Raw genomic sequence first — 27,711 nt, 5'->3', positions numbered from 1 at the left:
AACACATGATCTCTGACTCCCAAGCCTGGGCTCCTTCTACTGAGCCACACTGTGTACTTAGAAGCAGGCTGTAAAACAACACATTGCTGCAAGTGGCAGACACCTCAGCCTGCCAAGGAATATCCTTACCAATACGTAATGGAGCCTGGAGTGTTGACAGCGAATTGGTCTTTTCAGCCAGATTCACATGGGTGTGTATTTTTGTACAAACACTACAAACACATCTTAATGTATATAAACTCCCGCTCACCAGTCTTTGGGAAATAATCCTCAGATGAAAAAATGATTCCATACATTCCCAACATGACATCATTAACATAGTAGTATTTACATTCACATCTTTAAATTACGTAGCTGTGTTTGTTATTTGTGCTCTTATGCATCTTTTCAATACTTACATTCTTCCCTGTTTAGTGTTTTTCATTGTATTTTTGCTTTTTTTTTTGTTGGCCATTTTAAAATGAGAGAGCAAGCTTCTGGAGGACAGAGACTGTCTCTCACTATTCTTTTGTAACCCCCACAGTCTCTAGTTCAGAACTCTTTCGGTCAATCATTTGGTGGTATTTTTTGAGCATATTCTGTGGGAGGAGCACTGAACTAAGCAGGGGGGTTCAGCCCAGAATGCTGACTGGTGATGGAGTATTTTATATTTCCAGATGTGATAAAAACCAACACCAGAACATTGATTTCAGTTCTCCCAAACTTTTACCAACTCTAGAATCTAGATAAAAGTAATGCTCCAATTGGCAACCTGGAAGGGAATTTATTGAGTTTCAGGTGAACAAAGTTAACTGCTCTTAGTGAAATGTTTTCCATTGTTTCCAACTGGACTGCACTCCTAGAGTTCTGCAGCAGGACAAAAGGAAACATCTCTTCCTGGAATGATAAGAAGAATAAGAAATAACAATCAAATGAATTTATTGAATGCTTGCTGTGTGCAGAGCATTGAATATGTAAAAAAATAACAGTTGGTAGACACGTTCCCTGCCCACAATGAGCTTATGTATTTATTAAGTGCCTACTATATACTAAGCACTGGAGTGGATACAAAAAGTCAGATCAGATGTGCAGTCTGTCCCACAAAAGACTGAGATCTGAGAAGCAGAGAGGTCTAGAGAAAAGGGGACCCAGGTTCTAATCTCACCTCCACCATTGTCCTGCTTTTGACAATGGGAAAATCGCTTAATTTATCAGCACCTTAGTTTCCTCATTTGTAAAATAATGATAAAAATACCTCTTCTTCCTCCATTTTAGATTGTGAGCTCCATGTAGGATGGGGATTATGTACCATCTGTTTATCTTGTACCTACCTCAGTGGTGAGGGTAATATTCGGCAAAGAGTAAGCGTTTAACAAATACCACAGTTAGGATCAGCAAATGCTTAACAAGTACCACAGTTATTATTATTATTATTTAAGCCCTAAAATGCACATTTTTCCCTATCACCCAATCCTACTTAGCCCCAACTCTTTCTCCCCTAGAATACTTAAGCTCTCGTCTTTTCCCTTCTATGCCTAGATAAAGTAAATGCAGTTTTCCCAGGCCAGAATCCTTCCCCTTCCTCCTCTCGATTCCATGAAATATTCTGGAAGCTGCCCTCAAAATGACTTTTCAGCTCAGGCGCAGGGCCGAAACCAGATGTCTTTAAAGTTGAGTCCCAAGCAATTGATTCTTAAAATGTTTACTACTTTTTGGCATTAGAAAGCATTTGTGTCCTGATCCAGCAGCGTTTCCTTAAGTTTATTTTTCTCCCATCTCTTCCATTAAGGGACTAGTGAACCTACTGTTGACTCCTATTAACTATGATTTGTTCTCTTCCTCTTTGCCTGAATACAAATGATGAAGCAATAGTTCAACACAATCTGGTTACTCAATAGGCTGTGTTTGGTATCCTTCTCTTTAAGGCCATAATGGAGTACACTAATGTCTCATCAAGGGTTCATGAAGACCTTAGTTGCTGGCTTGCGGATGCACATTCCTCTCTGAATAAACAGGACAAAGAATGAGGAACCTCCATGTTCCCTTGATTGCCTGCTGGATAAGGGGCACAGTAGTTTAATTTCTCCAAATGAAGCATCACAGGCGCCACTGGAGGAGGGAAAGATTGTAGCCACAGGGGCCTCCATTTTCCATACCAGCTGTTAGGCATGGGAGAGGGGAGGGAGTGAGGGCTGCAGGTCACCATGGGTATGACTGCCCTCCCTCCTCCTGTTTGCTAATAGAGAGGAAAAAATGTCACTGGCTTGATGGACGGGGGGCCAGACCAGTGGTGGGGAAATAAAGAGAAGCAGCAAGGCCTAGTGTATAAAGCACCGGCCTGAGAGTCAGAAGGACCTGGGTTCTAATTCCGGCTCCGCCACTTGTCCACTGTGTGACCTTGCGCAAGTTGCTTAATTACTCTGTGCCTCAGTTATCTCATCTGTTAAATGGGGATTAAGATTGTGAGCCCCGTGTGGAACAGGGACTGTGTCCAACTTGATTTGCTTGTATTTACCACAGAACTTAGTACAGTGGCCTGGCACGTAGTAAGTGCTTAACAAATATCACAATTATTATTATCATTATTATTGTTATTACTTCTGCAGCAATCCTGTCCCCGCCGAGCAGACAATGCAGACCCACAGTAAATCAATCAATATATGGGATTTTTATGGTGCTTGTTAAGTGCTTATTATGGGCCAGGTACTCTATTAATCGCTGGGGTAGATAAAGATAATCTCAGGTTGGACTCAGTCCTTGTCCCACATAGGGCTCACAGTCTTAAAAATGATAACAATAACTGTGATATTCATTAAGCACTTACTATATGCCGAGCATTGTACTAAGCACTGGGGTAGCTCCAGATAATCAGGTCCCACATGGGTCTTGCAGGCTCAGTAGAAGGGAGAACAGGTCTGCTAATTTTAATTTATTGTACACTCCCAAACACTTAGTACAGTGCTCTGCACATGGTAAGTGCTCAATAAATAAGATTGATTTTACAAATGTGGGAACTGAGGCTCAAAGAAGTTAAGTGATTTGACCAAGGTCACACACAGAGCAGGTAAGTGGTGCAGGTGGGATTAGAACTGAGGTCCCCTGACTCCCAGTCCCAAGATCTTTTCAGTAGGCCATGCTGATTCTTATTGAGTGCTTACTGTATGCAGAGACCTTTACTAGGTGCTTAGGAGAGTACAGTATAATAGAGTTTGTAGATCTAATTCTCGTCTACAAGAAGCTTATGCAGTGGGAGGTATTTCTACTTGAGAAGCAGTGTCGCCTAGTGGATAGAGCACAGGCCTGGGAGTCAGAAAGACCTGGGTTCTAATCCCCACTCTGCCATTTGTCAGCTGTGTGACTTCGGGCAAGTCACTTTGCCTCTCTGTGCCTCATCTGTTCAGTGGAGATTAAGACTGTGAGCTCCATATGGGACTGGGACTGTGTCCAACCCAATTTGCTTGTATCCACCGCAGTGCTTAGTACAGTGCAAATACCATACTAAACCAACATCACAGTTCTGTGCTGAACACAGGGCTTAGCACATAGTAAGTGTTTACTAGTTACCACTATCATTATTATTTCTAAGTGAGGGTGGAGCCTTGGAGGCCAAAACAGACTGAGATGGCCTTGGGAAAGTCTAGAACTATTTTGGGCCCATCTCCCTTTCTCAGAAAGATTCTATGGAAGGGGAAGGCAGGAGGTGCTTAGACTGTGAGCCCATTATTGGGCAGGGATTGTCTATCTGTTGCTGAATTATACATTCCAAGTGCTTAGCACAGTGCCCTGCACATAGTAAGCGCTCAATAAATACTACTGAATGAATGAATGAACTGTGGAGAAGCAAGGTTACTAAAACCTTAGTGGGCATGGGACACCCGTTGGCCAGTCTCAGAGGAATCTGACCTTGAGAGACACAAGTTCAAAGAAAACGAACGCACACCAGTCACAATTGAAGAGACAACTAAAGAAAGGGGGCATTTCAGTGTGTCTGTATCCTGCCCCCCAAAAAAGGAAGCAGCAACTAGTCCAGGCTCAGCTGGACTAAACCGGATCAGGAGAGAAGCCCTCCTAGCCCAGCCCTGCTTTGGCCAACAGACTTGGCTTTCCACACTCTGTCAGTGAGCCTGGGAAGTTTCCTCCCACCCTCTCCCCTGTATAATGCAGTCTCCTCCTGCCCCCTAAATCTGCCCCCTTTTTAACAGTACTTGTTAAGTCCTACCCATATGCCATGCTCTGTATTAAATGCAGGGGTAGATACAAGACAATCGGGTCAACACAGTTCCTGTTAAACAAGGGGCTCTGAGTCTAAGTAGGAGGGAGTATTCCTTGCCCACAATGTGCTCACAGTCTAGAGATGCACTGTTGATGGTTGGGAACCCCTTGTCCCTCACCGAAAGGAACATTTTTACTGCCTTTTAAATTTGTAGGCAATGAGCTGGCAGCAAAATCATTAACTTGGAAAAACAAAAAGAGTCAGAGAACCAAAAATCTCACCTGCAGTGTTTGTAAACTTCCAAACGGAGGCTTCTGTAAACAGGAGCCCTTCATCTTGAATCAACCTGAGGCAATATCAAAGCACTTGCTTGAAACATGATTTAAAAATATTTTCCTAATTTCCCATTTTCAAACCACAGGGGAGGCCAGACTGCCACCTGAATCCCCAGCATTTTACTGCTGGGAGGAAGCTGGGCACACCTGCAGCCATTTTAGAAATTGTGACACTTAGCCACGCATGTCACGCATGTCACGCCCATGGAGTGGAGCCATTCTAAATTTCTACCTCTGAGGGGAAGTGACTACAAGGTCATTCAATTTTACTCTTTTTCCCCACAGCCCATACTTTTAATTTATAAACTTGTGGATAAAACAGTAAAAAAAAAAAAAATCCAAATTTTCAGGTTACATCTGAGTTTCACTCTTGTAATCACCAACTGTCTATTAGGGGAGTTTATTTCAACCATGACGTGATCTAGAGAAAATTATTAAAACATTCTTTCAAAATGAACAAATGTGGTTTTATGTAGTTTAAAAAAAGAAAAAGCGCTCCTGAAATACCTTTTTGCAATGTGTGTGTGGGACAATTTACAAGTGAGAGAGAAAAATCTTTGCCTCTGGGGAAACATATATGGGTTGAGTTCAACCACGTCTCAGAAAAAGGAAAAACAAGGTGAGGACAGGAACTGAACATGAGAAGTGTGAACAGAGACCGCGTGCTTCTGGTAGGTGGGGACAGCCCATAATTAGTTCTGCTTGATTTAAGAAATCACCTAAAATATGAAAGTTTCTGCAACCCGGAGAAAAGCTTTCGTTGGTTAGATCACTTCATGATTTTTGTTTTCTTATTTGCTTTGTGGTTGGAATTCAGTCCTGAGTGCCTGAATGCAGCGTACCCAGACCTGTGATCTCTGCAAACTGTATATAGCTCACGAGATAGGTCCATTAAGTGACTGTTCCATGAAAATAATAATAATGTTGGTATTTGTTAAGCGCTTACTATGTGCCGAGCACTGTTCTAAGCGCTGGGGTAGACATAGGGGAATCAGGTTATCCCACATGGGGCTCACAGTCTTAATCCCCATTTTACAGATGAGGTAACTGAGGCCCAGAGAAGTTAAGTGACTTGCCCACAGTCACACAGCTGACAAGTGGCAGAGCCGGGATTTGAACTCATGACCTCTGACTCCAAAGCCCGTGCTCTTTCCACTGAGCCATGCTGCTTCTCTGGGATGAAAACCATCCCAGCTGCCTCCTGGCAGAATTCTGTTTGAGGAGAAAGCATTTCTGTGGAACATTTCATGGGAGCAAGTCAAAGTTCTCACTTGTCTTACTGACCCCTGGCCTGCATCCTACTTCTGACCTGGAACGCCCTCCCTCCTGAAATCCATCAGACAATTATTCTCCACTCCCTTCAAAGCCTTACTGAAGGCACATCTCCTCCAAGAGGCCTTTCCAAACTAAGCCCCACTTTTCCTCATCTCCCATTCCTTTTTGCGTCGCCCTGACTTGCTCCCTTTGCTTCTCCCCCTTCTCGCTGCCCTACAGCACTTATGTATATATCTGTAATTTTATTTATATATATTGATGTCTGTTTGTTTTTATTGACATCTGCCTCCCGCCCTCTAGACTGTGAGCTCACTCTTTAATGCTGTATTGTACTTTCCCAAGTGCTTAATACAGTACTCTGCACACAGTAAGCACTTAATAAATACGATTGAATGAATGAATAAATGAAAAGTTCTAGCATCCTCAGTGTTGCTTATTGTAACCATAGGCTTTTTGGCCCTGTTTTCCAAATATGTACATGGAAACATTAGGAGTTCACTGGTTCAGAATCCCATAACAAATGAATGGCTGATTCAAAACAAGGCTCCATCGTCCCCGACTGCTGGCCTCTAAATTAGCTTGGACAATTTAATTAATTCTGCGAGTTTAGAGCTGTCACATTAGTCATGCTTAGCAGTGGTTTGGCTTTTGGCTCTTGAAGTCAAACTACCTTTTGAAAACCATCGTATTTATGTGGATCAACTTCATGCACCTAGACCTTGTAGGTTTCCAGGGGACCATAGGTTCAGACTCTAGGAACCCTAGAATTTTAATCATATTGAAACTCTGAAATGTGGAGCTTCGAATGATTCCTTTTCACAGCAATTAGGTTGAACTAATATTCTGGCTCTGTAAAGTATGTCAAGGATGGAAAATCATTTTTGAAGAGAAGCAAACTGTTTTGTAAACTGATATATAAGTTATTCTAGCATTTACAAACTGATTTTCACTCTTCTTGAACTCATGCATTTGTGACTTCTCAATTTCTTTATTTTTGACCCCTTTAGGTGTAAATGTTCTTATGTTTGTTGCCTCGTTTCCGTGTAAGCTCACTCTGGGCAGGAAACATGCAACTTTGTTATTCTATACTGCCCAAGCAACTAGTACAGTGCATTTTACCCAGTGGGTACTCAGTAAATGTTACCACTTATTACTACAGTGGAAAATTGGGCACAGGAAATATCTCCATCTTCATGTATGAAGAACATCATTCATTTATTCATTCAGTCAGTCATTTATTAAGAGCTTACCGTGTGCAGACCACTGTACTGAGCGCTTGGGAAAGTACAAAACAACAATAAACAGTAACATTCCTGCCCACAAAGAGTTCACAGTCTAGAGGACTTCAATTAATCTATCAACCTACTTGTATTTACCCCAGCCCTTAGAACAGTGTTTGACCCATAGTAAGCGTTTAACAAATACCAAAAAAAAATCAATCGGTTGTATTTATTGAGTGCTTTCTGTGGGCAGAGCACTGTACTAAGCACTTAGAAGCAGCATGGCTTAGTGGAAAGACCCCAGGCTTGGGAGTCAGAGATCATGGGTTCTAATCCTGACTCCACTGCTTGTCAGCTATGTGACCATGGGCAAATCACTTCACTTCTCTGGGCCTCAATTACCTCATCTGTAAAATGGGGATGAAGACTTTGAGCCCCATGCAGACAACCTGATTATTTTGTATCTTCCCCAGTGCTTAGAAAAGTGCTTGGCACATAGTAAGCGCTTAACAAATACCAGCATTATTATTATTGTTATTAACTTAATTCTCATTGTTAGCTCCCTGTGGGCAAGAATCTTGTCTACCAACTCTGTTGCATTGTACTTTCCCATGTGGCTAATACAGTGCCAAGAGGTTAGTACAGTGTTCTGCACACAGGAAGCACTCAGTAAATTATTGATTAAAGCATATAAAGATGCTCTACTTAGAATCAGTGGATTGAGCTGTGTCAGGACTTGTCGCTGTTGAGCCCAGGCTCTTTGGACCTGGCAGTTCACCATCCAGCTTCTCCAGTCTTTAATAATAATAATTATTATTATTAAGGTATTTGTTAAGCATGAACTATAAGCCAAGCACTTTTCTAAGTGCTGGAGTAGATGCAGGTAATCAGGTTGTCCCACATGGAGCTCAGTCTTAATCCCCATTTTACAGATGAGGTAACTGAGGCACGGATAAGTTAAGTGGCTTGCCCAAGGTCACAGAGAAGACAAGTGGTGGAGCTGGGATTAGAACCCACGTCCTTTGACTCCCAAGCCCGTGCTCTTTCCACTAAGCCACTCCGCTTTCCATTCACTTTATGTGTCCAGAGCCTTGCATTTCTGCTTGCACCCACCTCACTTTCCTTTCAAATCAACCCTTGTTTAGAATTAGAACTCTGCACAAAATTGCTTGACTCATTCCAGTTGTATGACCTTTCTGAAAGTTGATATTAAGAGCAAAAAAGCAGAGTTGGATCTAGTGGCAGTTTTAGACCAAAGTCAGGAGCATGACTTCACTCATGTTCTGTCACTTTGAGATCTACCATAATTGGTGGTAGTCCTAAGAGATGTGAGAACTCATCCCTCCCCACAACAAACAGCAATTACTGACCATTGGCTTTAAGACACTCAACCAGCTCCGGTTCCCTACTTCTCGCTCCTCTCCCAGTGCAACCCAACCTGCACACTTTGCTCTTCTAATTCCAATCTACACACTGTGCCGCACTCTCATCTTTCTCTGTCGACCTCTTCGTCACATCCTCCATCCTGCCTGTAACTCCCTTCCCCTTCACATCTGTCAAACCACTACTCTCCCCATCTTCAAAGCCCTACTGAAATCACAGCTCCTCCAGGAAGCCTTCCCTTGCTAATAGCTCATCTCCTTCACCATGTTTCCCCCACTGAAGAGTCACTTATTCACTTAAATCTTCTCTCACTCCCCAGGAAACTTATGTACATTATCTTTAAACTCAATCGCTTCCTCTATCTGTAATTTATTCTTGTGCCAGTATCCTCTGCTGGGCTAAGATCTCGAAGTACAGAGATCACGTCTACTCATTCTTTTTTACTCTTTCACGTGTTTTTTGCAGTGCTTTGTACCGAGTAAAAGTTCAGTAAATACCTTCGATTGGTTGAATGACAGTCTAAAAAAAAGTTGGTATTTGTTAAGCGCTTACTATGTGCCGAGCACTGTTCTAAGCGCTGGGGTAGATACAGGGTAATCAGGCTGTCACATGTGGGGCTCACAGTCTGAATCCCCATTTTACAAATGAGGTAAGTGAGGGCCAGAGAAGTTAAGTGACTTGCCCAAAGTCACACAGCTGATAGGTGGCTGAGTTGGGATTAGAACCCATGACCTCTGACTCCCAAGCCCAGGCTCTTTCCACTGAGCCACGCTGCAATGGGGGCCAACAGGTGGGAAGTCCCCTAACCACCCTCTCTCTCCACCCCAGCATATAATTTTCCAGATTCTCTAGCTGCCCCGCCTTCCTGAGAGGAATTTGGATGGACTTGGAAGTTAATGGGTGGAGTTGAGATCTGAAAGACATGTTGACATCCTGGAGAACCCAGGCAGAGTGGGAACTGGCTGCTGCTGCTGCCGCTGCTGCTGTCGGTAGCATAAGAGCAAGGGACGAGTAGCTAGTGGCAAAGACCAATAGCAATGACTAGCCACATATGTCAGTGTCAGCACACTCTCAAAGAAACAGTGATAGACAAGGAAGTTGAAAATTGAAACAAGAAAGTCAGCACATCCTTCGGGAGACTGTCAGAGTAAGGCAGCACCGTGGTATCAGATTCCAGACCAGACCCTAGGTCTACAGAGCCATAGTGCTGTATGAACTTCTCTTCGACTCTGAATCCTGGATTCCCCCAACCGACGCCACATCCGACTACATAGGTAATTCCATCAGGGTCACTCCTGGGCTCTACTCAAAATCAAATGGCAGGACAGGATCCCACAAAGCCACGTCTTGGGATGAAATGTGCTTGACACACAGTAAGAGCTCAACAAATACCATAATAATAAATAATAATAATGATAATAATAATAATAATGAAGTCAGTTCCTTAGCACTGAAGGGTAGCTCACCTGAGCACAGCTGTGTGGGTGGGGCCCAGGATGATGAGACCTCAGGACTAAGAACCTGTGCAGAGGAATTGATTGTAGTGCTAGTGGTTTGCACAGTTCCACTCACACTCTCTCTCGTCCCTGCCAGTCATGTTTCCACTGGGGCACAGGGTGCAATGAGCAAGTAGGCGGCCGGGGATATAGCCCATTGCGAAATGTGTGTGTGTGGTCTGTACTAGGCTCCCAAAAGGGCCACGTGAGAAGAATGGGGGGTTGTAGGATACCCGAGCAGCTGCTGTATGGTGAGCTAGAATGGGGAAACTGAAAGCGAGGAGGACAGAGGAAACATTTTAAGGATACAGTATAGCAGAGCTTCAAACAATGCTGCATCCCGGCTGAAAACTTGGACTCAATTGCCATAGTTGCCTTTTCGGTCACATGAATTTCACTGTCAGTGGTATCTTTGAATATGAAGGACAACTCTCTTCTTTCTCTTTCTCTCTCTCTTCCTCCTTCTCTCTGTCTGTCTTTCTCCACAAATAAGCACACCAAGACAAGTTTTGAGGTTTTAGGTTAGCCCTAACTTGATCACATTAGGTACTGAATAACAAAACTGGACTTGGAGGTTGGAGTTTAAGCTTAATTTCATCTGCATCCCACCAGCTGCTAGGGGAAAAGTTATGTCATAAATTCCATGGGCCTCAGTTCTTTTTTTCTGAAAAGTGGGGAGAATAATTATATTTTCTAGCTCTAAGGGATGTTTTCAATACAACTCAGAGACCTGATTCTGTTGTCCAAGTATGGGTAGACCATAACCACATAGTCTTTCCAGGCAAGAGAGAAGAAACCTTCTGCTCCTCTTTTTGACTCCCCCCAAGTTGGGGGATGTCTAAATTGAAGGGATAATGGCTTCTCTAGGACAAATGGACTCTGTGACTTGAGCAAAGCAACTTATTTATGCCACACAAATCAAATTTGTGGTGGGAGGGTGGGTCCAGGAGAGGCTACAAGTCTGGCAGAAGAATCTCCCATCTTGACTTCTCCTGAGCACATTAATCAATCAGTGGTATTTCTTGAGTTCATACTAAGTGTAGAGTACTGTACTAAGTACTTGGGAGAGTACAATGTAACAGAATTAGCAGACCCATTCCCTGTCCGTATGACATCTTGAACACACCATCCTTATTTTGATAGTGTATTTAAGGACACTGCCCAAAAAAGCAGCATGGCCTCACGGAAAGAGAACAGACCTGCTGTGTGACCTGGAGCAAGTCACTTGACCTCTCTGTGCCTCAGATTCCTCATCTGCAAAAATGGAATTTTTGGAGAGGAAAATCCCTCTCCCTTAACCTGGGACGGGGGATTGGGTCTGATCTGATTGCACTATAACTACCCCAGTGTTTAGCACAGTGCTTAACAAATGTAAGTCCTTAACAAATACCACAATAATGATAATTAGTATTATTATTGGAAATGGGCCCAGGCAGTGAGCCAGCAGCCATAAGGAGTGGCCATCCTCATATAAATTCCTCCTGGTACAGCCAGCCAATACTTCTTCCCATCTCTCCTCAACCAACTCATGATGAGGGTTGTCTGAGAAAGAGAGAGAGAAATAAAGACAATCATACACACTCAGTAAATAGGGAAAAACAGCAAAATCAAGTTGATATTTGCCAAGTGGCTAAAATAGCGCCTAATGGCCAAAAACAGATGAAGTAATTGGATTGATCTCTGGAATTAACACCCTAACTAGGAACATCATTTTTGTTTTAGAATTCCAAGGCCTATTTACAATTTTAAGTCATTAAGTCAGGAAAGCAGCTTGATTTAATGGAGGGACCTGGGAATCAGAAGGACCTGGGTTCTAATCCCAGCTTTGCCACATGTCTGCTGTGAACTTGGGCAAGTCACTTAACTTTTCAGGACCTTGGCTACCTCTGAAAATGGGGATTAAGACTGTGAGCCAATGTGGGACAGGGACTGTGTCCAACCTGATTAACTTGTGCTTTGCTCCAAGTAATGGATTAACTCCAGCACTTAACAAGTACCATAATTATTATCATGATTGCTCTTTGTTAAGCTTTTGAAGTGATTCTTGGGAGTGGTCTTCAGGATTTAGTTGGTGGTCAACATTTTACACAAAAGATTCCATCTGGGTACCTCATTCCTGGGTCCTTTTCAAAGTCACCCTTCCTCACAGGGCAGATGGAAAAGGAACATCTCTAAATGCTTCAACTATTCACCTCGGCACTACAATGGAAAAAAGTCTCAAAGAAGACAGATTTATCTGTTCACTTTTCAACTTTTTGTGTTTTATGCCCCTCGTGAAACAAATACAAATATTATTATAATGAACCCTGTAAGAACAAGGGTCTTCCACTGCTAAGTCAATGTAAACTGTCGCTTTGCAAACGGCAAAGCTGAAACAACAAAAAAGGGGGTTTTACTGTTATTGAAATATGTAGCCTAAAATACTTTCTAACGGTTTGTGGGAATGTCCTGGGCAATATTATGAAAGAAGGATTTGGGGTGATAGTAATAAACTGCAATATGAAAAAACCCAAAGGGCTATTAGAGCCTAAATGTGTCACAATCAGTCTCTTAAACCAGGGCTCTCCAGCAGGGAGAAATCTCTCTAGGAACACCAGAATTGGAGCTATTATTTGAGCCATTTAGAGAAAAGGTTAGTGGCTGAACTGCTCTGGTCCTTTCCTCTTTGGGTTCCCTCTCTCCTCACTAATGAGAGGGCTACTTTAGAGCCAAAGTTTGGTATTTCAATTAAAAGGCACACGCATGCACACACACACACACACACACACACACACACACAAACCCATACCACCACTTCCTCAAAATTGTCCCTACTCTTTCACCACTGGGAATGATAAAGATTAAATAAAAATAGACTCAGTATTAATTTGTTACTGGGCAAGGAATGTGTTATGACACCCATGGAGATGACTCTTCTGGAGGTTTTGTCTCCTTTTTGGCATCTGAGAAGGAATGAGGGGGTGGATTTAATGCCTCAGCTCACAAATCTGTCCCTGAATGCAGCCTTGGTAGCAGCAGTTATCTTTCGGTCCCAGTAGTGGCAAATAGGATTTGTGGTTTGTCACTGCCATTCTTAGCAGGGGAAAGGAATGATCACTCGTGGCTTGAAATAAGGCGGTAGGTGAAGTTACTAAGCCGACCGCTTGCCCACGTCCTTCCTCTGGCCTGGAACATCCTCCCTCTTCATAGCCAAACCTCCCCCTTCATATCTAACAGACAAATACTCTCCCCACCTTCAAAGCCTTATGAAGAGGCCTTCCCTGACTAAGCCCTCTTTTCCTTTTCTTCCTCTCCCTTCTATATCACCCTGACATGCTCCCTTTATTCGTCTCCCCATCCCAGCACCCAAGCACTTCTGTACATGGTCAATATTCAATTATTTATTTATATTACCATCCACGTCTCTGCCTTTAGATTGTAAGCTTGTTGTGGGTAAGGAATATGTCTGTTATATTGTTGTATTGTACTCTCCCAAGTGCTTAGTAGAGTGCTCTGCACCCACTGAGCTCTCAATAAATACGATTGATCGTTTGGGTATAAACGAGTTTGAAGTCGAGGGTCTGGTGTGGTTTGCAGCAGTGAGGATGGGCTGGGGAGTGTCTGACATGCAACAGTGAAGGCCGCAAATATACTGTGCCTAGACTCTTGGTGCCTGACAGTTCTCAGAGATCGTGCAGGTTTCGGCTTGGTGAAAACTAGATCTAGCAACCAGGGTGTGAGGGATGTCGCCTCGCTCACTTCAGGCATGTGGGTATAGCCCCAGAAGGGCAAAAGGCTGGGGGATGTGTGGGGAGAATTATAGTTCTGCTGATGTTCTCTCTGTTTCAAACTGGGGCTTTCCATAGATGATGCACCTGTGAGTGAGTTGCGATTTTGCACGAGTACCCCGATCCCGAGGGGATGGTCAGACCCAAGAGAGATATCATTCCTATTGTTATTATTATCTTTCTTTTTATTATAATCATTATAAACTGCTGTGGTGTTTGCCCTTAGAAATCTTATCATATCTCTTATGAAGCTTCCCAGGTCTGGAGAACGTGGCTTTTGAAATCAAATTAAGGGTGGCATAGAGAGAGAGAGAAAAAACATTTGGATGGCTTTTAGGGTTCCAGGCCTACTTGCAGACCTTGGTCCATAAAGAAGACAGGCAGGTTGATTCAAGTAAACATCTATGATAGAAATAGAGTCAATCAGACAATCAGTAGTATTCACTGAGTGCTTACTATGTGCAGAGCAGCACACTATGTGCTTGGGAAAGTAAAATGCAAAAGAGTTGGTAGAAATGTTCCCTGCCCACAAGGAGCTAAAGAGAATCCTCTATAGATCCTTAACTTCTTACTTCAGAATTTTTGCCTCCAAAATGAGGTCATTCTGGAATTCAGAGGATTTTATGAGCCTGGGGTATTCAGAGGATTTTATGAGCCTGGGGAAAAGGAGAAGGAGGAGGAGAGAGATTCATATAAAATCAGTGTTTGTTTTATTTTCTTCCTTTCAAAAAAAGATCCTGGAGCTGTCTACTTATTGGTTTGAATTTGGCTTTTAAAGTAGAGGGAGAAGGGGGGATATCGGGGATGGTGTGTGCGTGTGTGTGTGTGTGATTCTTTAACAATGTTGCTTGTGTTTGGTTTGAAGGAAGGAGGTGGAGGCGGCTGTGAACAGCACCTGAATGACATTCTGGGGCATTTCTCCAGAATTAGAATACTGTCCTAGATTTCAGGAAATTACTAAGGATTCTCAATAAAATATCAGTAATATGGGACTTTTTCTGTTAAAAACCTTGTGGTAATCCAGAGTTTTTTGCTTTTCCAGGAAAAGTGAGATAAAGACATTCAGTCTCTGTGCTAATCTCCTCCTACTTTGACTGTGAGTCCCATGAGGGACTTGATGATCTTGTATCCACTCCAGGGTTTAGTACAGTGCTTGGAACATGCAAGCACTTAACTAATGCCATTATTATTATCTATCCAGTGTACCTCCCAGATAGAGAAAATGGGATAGGGCAGAAAATGGAGATTCAATCACATTCCAGGAAAATTACAAAAATTGCAAGAAGTCTCTTCAGTTTGGTGGTGTGGTGCTAGTTGAATGTAGTCATACTTGGTAGGTTTAATATTTTGCTTACAACCCAGATAAAAGAATGAGACTGCTTACTGTTTAATTTATCCAGGCAAACAGTAGTAATAGTGTTTACTAAGTGCTTACTCTATGCAGAGCACTGTACTAAATGTTGGGAGAGAATGCACAGGTGGAAATTAAAAACAGCTCCTGTTCCTTGGGGAAGTGGATAAGCAGCTTGGTATAGTGGAAAAAGCATGGGCTCGGGAGTCAGAGGACTTGAGTTCTAATCCCAGCTCTGCCATCTGCCTGTTGGGTGACCTTGGGCAAGTCACAGCACTCTGGATCTCGGTTTCCTCATCTGTAAAATGAGGATTAAATACCTGCTCTTCCTTCCACTCAAACTTGAGCCTATATCCTATCTGATTAACTTGTATCCATCCCAGTGCTTAGAACAGTGTTTGATTCATAGTAAGAGCATAACAAATACCATTATTGTTAAGAGAACCTTGGGAAATTGAAGGTGACACTGTTTCAATTCTTGCATCATGCAATCCCTACCTCCTTGACTTGAATTTTTGTAATTGGCTACTGCCAGCTATTTTAATTCATGTATTGACCATTTTGTGGAACAAGGAGAGTGGAAGTTAAGTCGGTCAAAACACCCAGACTGGAAAATGTGAAAGTGTCATTCTTTAAGCTTTTTCTCAAATGCACAACTGAAGTTTGGACAGTCCACATCCAACTTACAATGACTCGGCTGATGTGTGTGTAAATTGAACAATTTTATGTAAGATTCATCTGGGAACAAAATGGTGACAATCAAAACTCTGGGGAAACTCAGTGACTTTGAAATCACCAGGAGAAGACAAGACTGTATTCTAAAAACCCTTCCTAGCTCATGAGAATGTGTCTAGTTTATTCCCATTTACTGAAATTGTTAAAGAATTGCTTGTTTTTTGCCAAGATTCCTAATGACTAATTTATTTTACCTTGCCAAAATAATAGATTTAATGGTTAAATGGATTTGTACTTATTAATAATTGTATTTGTTAAGAATTTACTATGTGCCAAACACTGCTCTGAGTGCTGGAGCAGAAGATAATCAGGCCAGACACAATTTCTGCCCCACCTAGGGCTCACAGTTTAAGGAGCTAGAACAAGATTGAATCTCCATTTTATAGAAAAGGAAACTGAGGCACAAAGAAGTTTAAGTGACTTTACCAAGATCACCCAGGAGGCAAGTGGCAGGACTGGGATGAAAACCTAGGTCCTCTCACTCCCGGGACTGTTGTTCTTTCAGAGAGTCTAAGTGTTTTTTTTATATATACTGACTGCCTAAAATGCACCAGGCATGCCTCAAGGGGAGCTTAGTCCGCTCCTTATTAAAGGCTGTTTATTTACAAAACCACCTAAATTGAAGGCAAAGTAGTTGATCTCCACTGGTGATGTGCTTTTTTAACCAGGAGTTAATTGGTTTGATTTAGGTAAATGATACCAACCAGCTTTCAATATCAAGAAATAAAGAAGTGAAGTTGAGGTTTAAAAGAGATAAATCCCTCCACATCCTTTAGCTCTGACGGCATTAAAAAACCCAGTAGAGGCTGGTGGTTGGAGGGTCACGGCATAGAAAAGGGAGACGGTGGTCCATAACGGATGCGAGCTTGTAGCACATGAACAGAGGGCTCAAGAGGTCACATGATCCATGGGGGATGGAGCAAGAAAACAACAGGAACAATCTGTGGGAGAGGAACTTGGGATGAGCCCAACTTCTCTAAAATTATTAAAAGACCCTGGGCCGCAGAGCTATTTGATTGCACGTCCCCGCTGCTTCTGGCGGCTTGGGGCTCTGACCGTTGAGACATAGTGTTATCCTGACATTGTGCAATAAGCCACTTTGCACTTGGCATCACCCCCTCCCTCCACCCTCCCTCCCAGTTCTCCCCTTCCCTTCTCTCTCTCCCTCCCCTCACACTGAAAGGAAATATAACCACAATGGTGTGTGAAGACCCTCAGAGAGAAAACGAACCTCTGCTGTGGTGGCTGCTGTCATCGCCAGCTGCTCTCAGTTTAGTCTCCTCCAGAGACTCCATCTCGGGTGGACCTTCTCCCCTCAATAGCACCAAATTGGGCTGGCTGGGGTCCAAGGACTAAGACACGGAGTGTTAATAGGAAGAGGCAGAGGACAGACATCCTCCAGAGAGCAGATTTAGGTTGCCTGTGCAACAGAAAATGATATTTCCAGCTGGATTTTTCCAGAAGGAATGCCCTTTCGGGTCACAGTTGTACATGGGGAAATCCTAGGACCTACGTGCCACTAAAACTCATGCTGGTCCTGCTTGGGTTGTGGAGATGCCAACTGTCTATCTGAAAGGAAGTTGGGTCTTGCTGGTTCTGAGTCTGAGCCTGCTCAGGCAACTAGACTTCATTCCATCTCTCTGATCAGCAGAGAACACTGCAGCCTCTGCCAATCTGCTCCTCTCTTTTTTAATGGTATTTGTTTAGTGCTTACTATTTTCCAGGCACTGTACTAAGTGCTGGGGTGGATACAAGATAATCAAAGTTGTACACAGTCCATGTCCCACATGGGACTCTGTCTTAATCCCTGTTTTACAGCTGAGGTGACTGAGGCACAGAGAAGTTAAGTGACTTGTTCAAAGCCACACGAGACAAGCGGTAAAGCTGGAATTAGAACCCAGGTCCTCTGACCACCCCCAGGCCCCATGTTCTTTCCACTATGCCATGCAGCTTCTCTTCCCTTCCCCTTCATCCTGCTGACAGCCTTGGTGATGTCAGAATCCAGTGTGCTTGGCTATGAAGTGTTGTGGGGGTATTGGTTTTCGATCACCTAAACAGCTGGACCTATCAGGTTTCTCACACACAGGGAGGCATGCCTCACGAACCCCCTGTCTTGCGTCCATATTTCCAACTGCCATTTTCTCTTAATGGTATTTGTTAAGCACTTACTATGTGTGCTTACTTAGTACTCTATACTGAGTGCTGGGGTAAATACAAGATAATCAGGTTGGACACAGTCCCTCTCACAGTCTTAATTCCCATTTTACAGATGAGATGACTGAGGCACAGAGAAGCTAAGTGACTATTTTCAAGATGAACTGTCCTCATTTTGTTGAGAGGGGTCAAGAGAAAGAAATGAGATCAATAAGTAAAAGCACTTTGGAAATACAAATTACTCTTATTTAAGGAATGAAAATGAGGCTGGGACTACAAGCACCATCATGACCATATGCTGCTAGACACATTTGCCTTGACTAGTATAAACTGGCTTCTAATGTTCTCAAAACTCAACAAATGCGAGCTTGCATTATGCAGAAGCTGTTCACCTTAGCCAAGTGCTAGAACAGAATTAGGTTTGGAACTTCAGGGAAACAGCAATATTAGTCAGTCAATCCTATTTATGTTACACTTACTATATGCAGAACACTTTTCTAAGCACTTGGGAGAGCACACTATAACAGAATTGGTAGACACCGTCCCTGTCCACAAGCAGCTTACAGTCTAGAGGGGGAGAAAGACATTAATATAAATAAATTATGGGGATGTACATAAGTGTTGTGGAACTGAGGGTGAGGTGAATAAAGAGGGCAAACACAAGTGCAGAAGGGAGAGGGAGTAGAGGAAATGAAGGCTTAATGGGAGAAGGCCTCTTGGAGAAGAAGCAATTTCAATAAGGCTGTGAAGGTGGGGAGATCTCGGACAACTGACAACAAGGGGCTGAAAAACTTTCTAGAAGCAAACCAATCTTCCTCTTCACATGTCACTGATGGGCCCACTGACTGACTTGATAAAAATGACAACCCGGTGACGCTGGAAACTCCTCTGAAAGTTTCAGTCAGTGCCACTTATTGAGCACTTAATGTGTTCAGAGTACTATCCTAAGCCCTTGTTGAGTACGATCCAATAGAGTTGGTAGATGTGATCCCTCCCCTTAAGGAGCTTACAGTCTAGAGCTGGTGACAGACATTCAATTACATTACAGAGAGGGGAAATGGCACAGTATAAAGATCTGTACATGAATTGCTGTGGGAGTGGAGTGAGTATCAACGTGCTCCAAAGTGAGATGAGTGAAGCTCCTGAGAAAGGAAGGGGAAAAAAAGAAAAGGGCAGGGAGAGGACATAGGAGGAGAGATAGATATGGCATTTATTAAGCACTTATTAGGTGTCAATCAATCATTCAATCAGTGGTATGTATTGAGAGTTCACTGTGCTCAGACCACAGCACTAAGAGCTTGGGAGAGTTCAGGGTTTCCTGCCTACCGTGAGCTTACAGTCTAGAGGGGGAGACTGATATTAAAACAAACTATGGATATGTGCATAAGTGTTGAGGGGTTGAGGGTGGGGTGAATATCAAGTGCTTAAAGGGTACAGATCCAAGTACATAAGCAATACAGAAGGGAAAGGGAGTAGGGGAAAGGAGGCCTTAATCAGGGAAGGCCTCTTGGAGGAGGCATGATTTTAATAAAACTCTGAAGGTAGGGAAAGTAGTAGTTTGTCAGATTCCAAGGGGAATGGAGTTCCAGGCCAGATGGAGGGCATGGGCAAGGGGTCGGTGGCGAGGTAGGCGAGATCGAGGTTCAGTGAATAGGTCGGTGTTGGAGAAGCAAAGTGTGCAGATTGGGTTGTAGTAGGAAATCGGAGAAGTGAGACAGTGGGGTGTGAGTTAAAAGTGAGTGCCTTCAAGCTAATGGCGAGGGAGTTTCTGTTCAATTAGGTGAATGGTCAACCACTGGAGGTTTTTGACCTGAACTGAACCGAACTGTACTGAACACATTTTTAGAAAAATGATCTGGGCAGCAGAGTGTAGTAAGTACTGGAGTGGGGAGAGACAGGAGGCAGGGAAGTCGGCGGAGAGACTGATGTAGTGTCAAAGCAGGATACGATAAGTGCTTGGACCTGCATAGTAGCAGTTCGGTTGGAGAGGAGAGGGCAGATTTTAGAAAGCTGTGAAAGTAGAACCAACAGTTGGTGACATTGAATATTTGACCTGAATGAGAGAGGTGAGTCAAGGAAAATGCCAAGGTTAAGGGTTTGTGAGACAGGGAGGATAGTGGTGGTGTCTGCAGTGATGGGAAAGATGGGGAGGACAAGGTTAGAATGGGATGATGAGGAGTTCAGTTTTAGATACGATATGTTTGAAGTGTCAGCAGGATATCCAAATACAGATGTCCAGAAGACAGGAGGAAATATGAAACTGCAGAGAAGGAGAGAGATCTGGGCTGGAGAAGTAGATTTGGGAATCATTTGCATAGAGAGTGTAGTTGAAGATATGGAGGAAATGAGCTTTTCAAGTAAGAGGATGTAGATGGAGAATAAAAGGGAATCCAGAACTGAACCTTGAGGGACTCCCTCAGTTAATGGATGGGAGTCAGAGGAGGAGCCTGCAAAGGGGAATGTCAATGGGGAAGATACAGATTGGACATAGTCCCTGTCCCACAAGAGGCTGGCAATCTAAGAGTAAATGCATTATCCCCATTTCCCACTTGACGGAAGAAGAAATTGAAAGCCCAAGAAGTAAAGTGATTTGCCTACAGTTACACAGCAGGTCAGTGGCAGAACTGGGATTAGAACCCAGGTCTAGAATCCAGATCTCCTGATTTACAGTCCCTTCCTCTTTCAACGAGGTCATGCTCACCCAACATGAGCTGCCACCTGACATCTAGAAAATATTTATAAAAGTTCATTTTTATTTAATGTTTCTCTCACCAACACTGAAGAAATGGGAAAGTTTGAGATGTAGATGGAAATATTAGAAATATCATGTGACACTGTGCATCCATAGCAATGAGAATGGACATCCAGGTGGATCACCATCATTCGATTCCTACAAGTATTTTGCTGCCTCTGTTTGGAGATACAATTCTGGACTAGATAGACTACTGGTTTGACCCTGTAATGGAAATTCTTACACTGATATGAAAAAGAGCCACTTTCTCCAACTGGATGAGAACCATGAGACAAGTGAGGGGAGAGTAGAACAGGAGTTAGAATTCAATTGTTCCCAACCCTTGCCTTTGGTCAGAGCCAGAGGCAAAATCTCTCGAGGAATAGAAGTTGTTGAACTCTGCTCCCCATTCTGCTACTTTATTGCTTGCTGCTAGAAGGCAGTTTACATAAAAGGTACAACTGTTTTATCTAGCTTAATAGCCCAGTATATGTTATGAAGCTGTTATAAAACACACATTATCTTAGTGATTCCCGGAATGCCTAGATATTAAGTATGGAATTACCAGAAGATTATTTTAGTTGCCTCCCCAGAAAACAAAGGGAATTTGAATTAACATTTTGGAATGGGTAAATTAAATTTTATGGATGATTATTAGTTCAACATTTTGAAGAGGGCAATACCATCCCATTTTAGCTTCACCAAATCATCTCTCTATCCTTTTTTATGGTATTTGTTAAGTGTTCACTATGTGCAAGGCACTGTACTAAGCACTGGGGTAGATATAAGCTAATCAGGTTGGACACAGTCCCAGTCCCACATGGGACTAACAGTCTTAGTCTTCAGTGGAGATTCCTGTCAAGAAAAACAGATGTGCCTCAGTCCTGGGACCTCAGGATTAATAATCTGCACAAAAGAATTGAGTATTGTGCTTTTTCATAACTATTTGTGTTCCTGCTTTGACCCATAATATAATGAGCCATTAGGTGGAGTTCCCTCCTGCTAAGCACCCCTTAAAAGTCACTTTCTGATTAATCTTCCTCCCTTCTCAATATACCATCCCATCAGCACCCCTGGCACTTGTGGATATATTTGTCATTGATTTAATCACTTGTGCTTATCATTTTATCAATTTTATGATAATTATTTTTTTCTCTACCATCTTCCCATTTATTGAAGACAGGGATCATGCCTTTTCTTTAGTCAGAGTAATAGTAGCAATAGTATTTATAAAGTGCTTACTCTGTGCAAGGCACTGTACTAAGCAGTGGAGAAAATATATGGATGAGGACTAGACATGGTTCCTGGTCCCCTACGATCTCACAATCTTAGAATTAAGGGGGTAGAGGGGATATATATTTGCAGTTCTTTTCCCAAAGAGTAGCACAATGTTCTTTATAAAAAAGGTACTTAGTCAATGATGATGCCAGTGATGATGATAACTGAATCTGATGGCCAGTGGATAGTCAGTGTTTCTTTGAGTTTCTTTCCAGCCCTATGGTTCTTACCTCCATCAAAGACTCGGTCTCCTGACTGTTGAAAATTCCTTCAGTTCAGGATGACTACATGTAAAAGAATGGCCTGTTTACTTTGCCAGCGTATTATGTAGACTGTAGGTTCCTTGAGGTATGGATAATATCTACTAATTTTAGGATACTCTTCCAAGCACTTAATACAGTGAGCTGCAGAGAGCAGGTCTCAGTAAGTATTACGGATTGTGTAGACCTCTGTTTACTATTTGGAAAGAACTTTTAGGTTGATTTTCTTGAATGGCTTTAGAGATGAAGTGATCTTTGAAGAAGGAAGTAGTGCTCTCTGATCAGTGAATTCAACCAAAATCTTTTCTTGGAAAATAATGGAGTTCTTCATTCTGGGACTCTGTAGACTTTCCTAATTCCCAGGTCTCAGTTTTGGAAAGCTATGTCTAGTACAGGAGGCCTGACTGAGGCTGAGGGAAAGATTAGATCTACCTGTGGCTAACAGAGTTTTTCCAAAACAGCCTTGGATCCTCTGTGTGTGTGTGTGTGTGTGTGTGTGTGTGTGTGTGTGTGGTGTTTTTTTTCCCATTTGTGGGGCTATTTCGACATGGCATTTATCTTGAAGATAGTGAATCATTTTAAAATGAAAGAAAGGTTCGAAGAAATTGACTTATGATTTATCACGCTAATTCTCCTCAAACTACTTTGTGCAGAAGGAGGAGCAGAATGAAACTCAGTAGGAGACTGAAGATCAGGGTCTCTGGTCAGGACTCCAGCGTGCGATTGTGAATAGATAAATGACCTGGTGGCTGCGGGCCAACTCCAAGGAGCCAAAACCTGTGCCTGTTCTATAATCTTTGGTCACCGGGAGGTTCACAAGAAGCAAGGAAATTTTATGACGGCTGAGCATCCGATTGTACGTATTCATCTTTCCTTTTCGTTTTCACTTTTAAAAGTTCTCAGGTTTGGAATTTAACAAAAAAGGATAAAACTCCCACCTGAAGTATGAGGTTAGAAGCAATTAAACTTTGTAATCTTTGTGGCCCGGCAGTGGCCTTCCTGCACAAGGCTTTATGACGCCCTGCGTGTTGGGACTATACTATTTCTCATTGTAATTCTCTTTTCCTTACTACCAAGGGGGAATAATGGAGCAATTATGTGCTTCTCAGTGGTGCAAAGACTTCTTAGTAGCCTGAGTGCAGAAATGGGAGGCGTCTGGCCACTTGAATGAGTTGAAAACCTAATCCTGCCCTATGTAGTTCAGGGATTTTCACTGAGCCAAGCACTGGAGCTGCATCTCAAAGCCTGAAGTTTGTGCAATGGACTTTGTGGAATGACTTAGCGTGGCTGTCCCCAATTTTTTTTTTAGTAGGGAGGAAAGTTTGGGTATATTTCTGAACAAATAGAAGGAGGGAGAAGATGGGAGTGAGTGAGCAGGGAAGCAAGGATTGCAGAAACAGCCAAATTCAGGACTATCTCATATATCAACAGGGCCATGGGACCTCTGCTTCTGGGGCTCCCCCAGTGAGGCAGCGCCCCCTTCTGGCTAGTAATGCTGCCCCTTGAATTTTACTAGCTGCAGTTCGGTCAGGCCTCCTAAATCCATTCTACTTTTCCAGGATATTAGTAGAGTACTGTAGCTCTAGGTTGGGTATCTTAATGAAACTCGGTCTGAGCTTAATATAGGTAAGGGGTGTTGTGCATTCAAAACAGGGGTAAAACTCTTGTGCGAAGAATTGCACCTGAACCCAATCTATTCTTCACCTTAACAAAGATCAAATTCTTATCAGAGCCCTTCAGTCATTCTATGATAACTCTCCAGGTTTTTTTTAGCTGAAGAAGAATAAAGGTATTTACCTCGTGAGTTAAATGTTAACCAAGCCATCTCGTATGCCAGTAAAAGCTGAAATGACCTTGCATGATCTTAAGTCATATCTATGTTGATAACTTAACTGTGATTACCTGGAAATACATATTGACAGGAGATATACTAGAAAAGGACCGAGTCAACTATTTACAATCATCAAGTAACTCCATGAATTTGGGAAAAAAAAGGATAAGGAAGGAGTAAGTGAAGCCCCTGAACTATTTATAGGATAAATAACTGTACTGTGGAGGGAAGCAGGAATATGGATAATCCCAAACCTACAAAATGAAAATGGAGGAGCTGGTTTGGATGACTAGCAGGGCAGGGAATGGAGGTCTGTCTAGGTGATATGGTGGTAAGGGAGGTGGTGGTAAGTAACAGATCGATGCACCCTGGCTAGAGCCACTGCTGTGGCTTGAAAGAACATTGTGGGGAAGGCAAGTGTGCTGTTAGCTAGAATTAAAAAATCTGCCACAATTAATCCACAAAGTGGATAATACAGTTTACATTTTTCCAAGACTTTTAAAAAATAAAGTAATCTGTGGATCCTTATTAGGTGATGCATCTCCATTTTCTAGCTGTGCCACACTTCCTTTGCACTAGTTACGACCCTCCAGTCATCTCTGAAATTAATGGAGAGAATAGTCTTCCTTTGGCATGAAAAAGCTGTAGGAGACTTTTTTCTGACTTTTCTGATGTTGCAAGTCAACTAATAGTTGTTAATAATTGCTTCTGACTCTTAAAGCTTATTGTGAGAGGCTGGGAATATCTTACCTGAGCCTAGACACAGGAAATAGCAAGTTGAAAGAGAAATCTGTTTAGGGTCAGAACTGCTTGTACCCAGGACTTAGTCTGTAAGTATGAAGCTCTTTGATCTCTGGTCAAAGCCCCACTTCCCACACCCACTCCACATCTGCCCTGTGTTTAGGGCTTCTTTCACCACACCCATAGCTTGGTGCCCAGGAAAACCTTGCCTCTGACATGGATAGATTGATATTGTGTGTGTGTGTGTGTGTGTGTGAGAGAGATTCATTCAATCGTATTCATTGAGCACTTTCTGTGTGTAAAGTACTGTACTAAGTGCTTGGGAGAGTTCAGTACAAGAACAGACACATTCCCTACCCACAATGAGCTCCCAGGCTAGAGGGAACACAGAGATAGCTGAAAATTACCATAGAAATCCCAACAAAATTATCTTAAAATCTTCACCTTTGCAATGTAGAAAGCCACCCCCCCACCCCCCCACAAAATTTGGGTGGTTTTCTGAACCATTTTAATAAGCAAAGTTGGAGTTAAGTACCTGGGGACAGACTGGAATGATAACATCGCCAACAGGGTAGATCCATTTTACAAATTTGAGTGGTCCTTGATTTCCCAGGGTGCTGGGAAATGAATCAGGGAAAGCTTGTTGGAGGAAGGGGGATTTCCAGAGGGATTCCTCTAAACTGCAAGCTCACTGTGGGCAGGGAATGTGTCTTCCGATTCTGTTATATTCTACTCTCCCAAACTCTTAGTACAGTGATCTGCACACAGTAAGCACTCAATAAATAGATGGATTTTTAATATGGAGAGAGTTGGGGGTCTGTCTGATATGGAGAAGGAGGGAGGGAGTTCCAAGCTGGGAGAGTAGTGTGAGAGAGGTGGGAGAGTGAGGTACAGGTGGTTTGGGAGGAACAAAGACAATGGATTGGGGAATAATAAGTGAAAAGAGCTGTTAGGTAAGGTGGTGCTAGATGGTGGAGAGCCTAGAAGTAGATTGGGAGGAGTTTTTGTTTGATATGTGAAGAGACACAGGGAGCCAGTGGAGAGTTTTGAGCCCAGGAGATGTTTAGGCAGAGTCTCAGGCGGAACACCTTACGGTGGCCAGACTTGTGAGTGCAGGGAAAAGGAGTTAGGAAAAAAAAGTTGCCTGGCATGGAGCAGGAGGGAGAATGTCTTTTCTTCATCAGTGAATTTCTGGTGGCCATCTTTGAATGTTTTTCATGGAGGCATGCACCAGGAACTTACTTCCAAGAGAAATATAATAATTGTTCTGCTTGCTAAGCTCTATGTGCTAAGCTCTATGCTAAGCACTGAGGTAGATACAAGATCATCAGCTCAGAGTCCTTGTTCCAAATGGGACTCCCAGTCTGAGAGGGAGGAAGAACAAGATTTTATCCCCATGTTTGCAGATGAAGGAACTGAGGCATAGAGAAGTTTAGTGACTTGCCTAAGATCACGCAACAGACAACGGGGGGAGATGGGATTTTAGAAACCAGGTCTCTTGACTCCCAGGCCTGTGCTGTTTCCACTAGGAAATGTGGCTTCTCAAGAGAAGACATTTCTGTCTTTGACATGGAGTTTTTACTCCACTGCCAAGCTCTTCCTCCCACCCCCTGAACTATTCTAAGCCCACACCCAGCTGGCAGAAAGGAGGAAAGTCCCCTGCTAGTTTCTTTTTCTTGCAGCAAAGCTGCAGACAGGTATTTGTTCCTGAAACTTTCAGAAGTTCTAATTTTACACTGCAAAAGACTCTGCTGAACAGAACGGTGTGTCACATGTGATACTCTTTTCAAAGATATTGCTGCCCAAAACCCTGAATGGAAAGAGTCAGGAACATCTCCTTTTTAAAGTCCTTTGGACCTCTAGGGTTCTGTGTAGCACACTGATAACTAGTAAAGGGGTCTGTGAAAATGCTTATTTTTTCTGTCAGTGTTTTCAGGTACAAAGTTCCAAAATATCCTTAGGTTTGTCCTTGCTAGGCTTATGGGGGCCACTCACACCCAATTTTATCAATATGCCCATGGAACCTCTCAAAATCATAGGATGTGAAATTTTCTTAGATTTTTCACTTAAGTAGTCTACACTAGTATTAGTCCTTATCACGAATTAGGCAGGCCCTGCTTCATTTAAAAATAAATGCAATCCCTAACGCATTAAGCATCCTGTATATTGGTCAAAATTCCTAATGTAGTTAAGGCTTTATCTTCCTTAGGCCTTTGTGTTTCCATTTCTTTCTCTCTTTGAAGTTGACCATGTCCCTTAAGGTATTAAGTGAATTCACCGAAGTATTACGCTAGACCAAGAAAAACGGACCGAAAACTTTGTTGGAGAGACAAATAAGGATATCACCACAGAAACAACATCACTACTGGTTCAGGTTGACGGTCCATCTGGCCCAGTATTTTCTCACCTGTTGCGTGGAAGGCATGAGATGCTTGCCCTCTTGAGTGGTCGTCCAGAAAGGTGATGAATATACCATTTAACATGATTAATTTTTCCCTCTAATAATCTCTCTTGGATGTTTTGCCCATAAATTTATCCAAATCCTTTTGTTCAGAGTTTCTGTCCCTAATTAATTGATGGTATTTATTGAGCATTTTTACTCCGTGAAGAACACTGTGCTAAGTGCTTGGGAAATACAACAGAGTTGGCAGAAAATTCAAACTGCAAAGGTTCTAGGTTCCTATTCTGGGTTAGGTACAGTGAAGCCAAATTAATCCGAGTCAATCTGAGAAGAGAATTCAGTTCATGACTGCTCTAAGGCTCTTTCATTCATGCATCAGTATTATCAACTGCTGAACAATTAGAATTCAGTAATGGTTGAAAAACCCTTTCAGGGTCACACCTGGAGAGTTTCCAGTACTCTACCAGTCTCGACTACAGAAGGGAGAATCAAGCAGAGGCATACCCATTTCATTCCTAGGTTGGGCAGTGGCTAGCGAGTGGAAGGCAATCTGCTACAAGT

At 42.8% G+C, this 27,711-nt stretch overlaps 1 long non-coding RNA gene and 1 other non-coding gene across 2 annotated transcripts; one reads left to right on the top strand and one right to left on the bottom strand.

The window, feature by feature from the left end:
* Positions 1 to 273: 273 nt before the first annotated feature.
* On the bottom strand, positions 274 to 9,994 carry LOC114815150. Its single transcript, XR_003762926.2, has 3 exons — positions 9,872 to 9,994; positions 4,474 to 4,538; positions 274 to 876 (listed from the first exon to the last, which is right to left on the bottom strand). It is a non-coding gene; the product is annotated as an uncharacterized LOC114815150 (long non-coding RNA).
* A 17,579-nt stretch (positions 9,995 to 27,573) lies between these two features.
* Positions 27,574 to 27,711, top strand: LOC114815407. Its single transcript, XR_003763169.1, has one exon. It is a non-coding gene; the product is annotated as a small nucleolar RNA SNORA7 (small nucleolar RNA).

This window comes from Ornithorhynchus anatinus, chromosome 11, assembly GCF_004115215.2.
Source record: "Ornithorhynchus anatinus isolate Pmale09 chromosome 11, mOrnAna1.pri.v4, whole genome shotgun sequence".
NCBI lineage: Eukaryota > Metazoa > Chordata > Mammalia > Monotremata > Ornithorhynchidae > Ornithorhynchus > Ornithorhynchus anatinus.
The sequence above is the reverse complement of the archived record's forward strand: the minus strand, read 5'-3'. Positions and strand labels throughout refer to the sequence as shown.